The sequence below is a fragment of the Gavialis gangeticus genome, unplaced genomic scaffold (assembly GCF_001723915.1).
Source record: "Gavialis gangeticus isolate Ggan-Ray unplaced genomic scaffold, GavGan_comp1, whole genome shotgun sequence".
Taxonomy (NCBI): domain Eukaryota; kingdom Metazoa; phylum Chordata; order Crocodylia; family Gavialidae; genus Gavialis; species Gavialis gangeticus.
In genome coordinates, this window is record NW_017729025.1 from 110,585,187 (window position 1) to 110,588,062 (window position 2,876).

Consider the following 2,876-nt stretch of genomic DNA (forward strand, 5'->3'; position numbering starts at 1 on the left):
ACTACACGGGGACTTTGGATTCTCTCTTAATGGCCTAAAGGGTAGGGGTCCATCGATAGAGATTTTGGGGGCCAATACCAATAGCCAATTTTTAAGGAGGCAGATCGGCCGATACTGATCTGTGCAGCTGGTAAGTCCGTTGTAGTGGATGGGGAGGGGAAGGGATATGGGGAGCAGATCAACACCCCCTGCAGGGAGGAAAGGAGTGGCACAGGGCCTGGGGCAGGCGGCACACGGAACAGAGCTGTGGCTCGTCTGGGGAGTGGGGGAGGAGCTCCCACCACTGCACGCACTGTGGGAGGGCATGGGGGGGGGGCGTGTGAGGCTGCCACTGCAGGCTGGGGCTGTGCCAGGCTGTCCCACTGCATGGGAGCTGCAGGGCTGTGCTCAGGGTAGTGGTGGCACTAGGAGGGCAGTTACAGGGCAGGGGAGCTGCAGCCACCCCAGGTTTTGCCATAGCACCCCCTGTAGCCCCCTCGCAGCAGCACTGCCACCCGCCCTGAGCATAGCCACCATGTGTCAGGAGCACAGCCTGAGTGCAGTCCTGCAGCCCCAAGCACAGCCTCCACACACCAGGAAGAGCCCGGTACAGCCCTGGCCTGAACCTGCAGCAGCAGCCCCTCCCCCCCGCACAGAACAGGGGGCACATGTCCCCCACAGCCTGTGTCCTGCTGGGGTGCACAGTGCTGGGAGCCACCCCCCGACCCCGTGCCCCTCTGTCCTACACCCCACCCACCCGGGCTAGGCAGTGACTGCCCCTGCCCCGCTCACTGCAGGGGGCGTTGATCTTCCCCCCACCCCCCTGCCCCTTCCACCACAACAAACTTAGTAGCTGCACACAGCTCTCCATGTTGCTGGGCTGTGCTCCTTGCTGCCTCCGTGCTACGCTGAGGCTACAGATGACCTAAGCAGTGTATGGGGCCCCGCCCCTGCGCGCTGCAGACATGAAGAAGCCAGCAGCTATTTTGGTGCTTTTATCTAATAGCTGATTGAATCGGCTTTCACTAAATGTGCCAAAAACCCCGCTGTAACACCCAATCTATACAGACGCTATGGAGCCAGGTTGAACTAATGCACTTCTTCTGGTAGAGCATGGGGTTTTTTTTGTTTTTTGGGGGGGAGGTTCTGTGCCTGTCAGCGCCCTAAAATGCTACCATGTCCTGCCTTCTGTTTGGTGCTTGTAGTAGCCTACTAACTTATTTGAAAAACCCCCAAAACATCTAAAAAAAAAATGTTTTTTAATTTAGAAATGGAAACACTGCTGTGGAGATCCTATTTCAATGACTTAACTATTAGGCTATGCCTGATGTAGCGTGATCTCTTATGTAAATGAGTTACAGTAACTGCATAATAATATATACATATTTTTTTCTCTTTTAATTGTTCATGGTGTGTTTTCTAAATGGTAACATGAATAAGATTTGAACCCCGTTTCTGGGCCTTTATTACAGGGTACTCTATATTCATACTGTATAAGTGCATAATTTATCTAATTCAAGGCTGTCAGAGATATGGCCTGTGGACCAAATGTGGTCCATGGAACTGTATCGCCTGGCTCCTGGTGCTGGCCCTGGGTCTCAGGTTGATCCGCATACAGCACCACCGGATCAGCCCCACACACAGGCATCTGAAGGGTTGGGGACTGCTCTCCTCCACCCCAACGTGCCGGTTCCTGTCTGAGACAAAAGCTACACAGGGTACCTGCTCCAGCCAATCCAGGGCTGGTGCCACATGCAGTAGGAATCCCAGACTAGCCAGAGTTGATGCAGCATGCAGGGGGAAGATGGCCTGTGGGTTCATTCCATGCTGGATCTAGTGGCTGGTTGGGACCCCTGCCTTTTGCAGCTTGTGTCCCTAATGAGCAGGAGCAGGCCTTGCATGTGGCTTGTCTTGAATCAGCTGGAGTAGACACTGCATATGGCTCACATCTCAGAGGGGTAGGAGCAAACATTGGATCTGGCATGTGAGGAAGGGTGGTCAGAGTTTGTTTTATGCAAACCCCATGCCTCTCTTGGGGTGTGTGCATTGACGGGATGGTCAATAATCAGCCATTGGTATCAGCCCCAAAAAAATTGTTAAAAATCGGTGCACCTCTAATAACTGGAACTTGCTTGTCTCAGTGGTATGTTTCCATTGCTGTTACCAAAAATATTAGTATGTACTACTACTTCAAAAGACAAATACTTTAAAAAAAGCCACAAAATTCCAAATTGCTTAGTTCTTAAGCTATTAACTCTTAGACTTCCAAGATGCGGTCTGCCAACAGCTACTTAAGAATGGCTAATATAACTGTTAAGGGAAAACATTAAGCAATGATGACAGCTTTTTACTAAAGTTTTAGAAAAGATATCAGTATTGAATGGATGTTGCTTGCCAATTCTCTAATGTTCTAAACTCTTTTTGCTTTTGTTTCTGTACTATGGGCAATTTTTTAAACACTGGTTATGGAATTATCCCTCTTCTGTCTGTCCCTACTGCTGAATAAGTGTTTCTCTTGGAACTGTCATTTCATGGATATAAATAACTAAGTTGAGCAGCACAGCTGCTAATCAGTTGCTTCTAATTGTTGGAATAAAGGAGATTTAAAGGATAAAAGGAAAGGGAAAAACAAGGCACAGAATGCACAACTATTACAGCGGGGGTGCAGCAGAACAGGGGAGCAAAGTAGCTGGGTTCAGGGAGAGACCCAAAGTGCTGCAGAGCACAGAGCCTACCCAGCTGGGGAAAAGCTGGCTCAAACAGCAGGGCTTCACCATCGTTAGGCTTTGTGCTGCCCCTGAAGGGCAAGATCCCCAGAGACCCCTCTGTCCAGTGAGCACCCAGCTGGCATGCAACCCTAGCACAACTCCCCAGGGCCATCTAACGCATGATCTCAC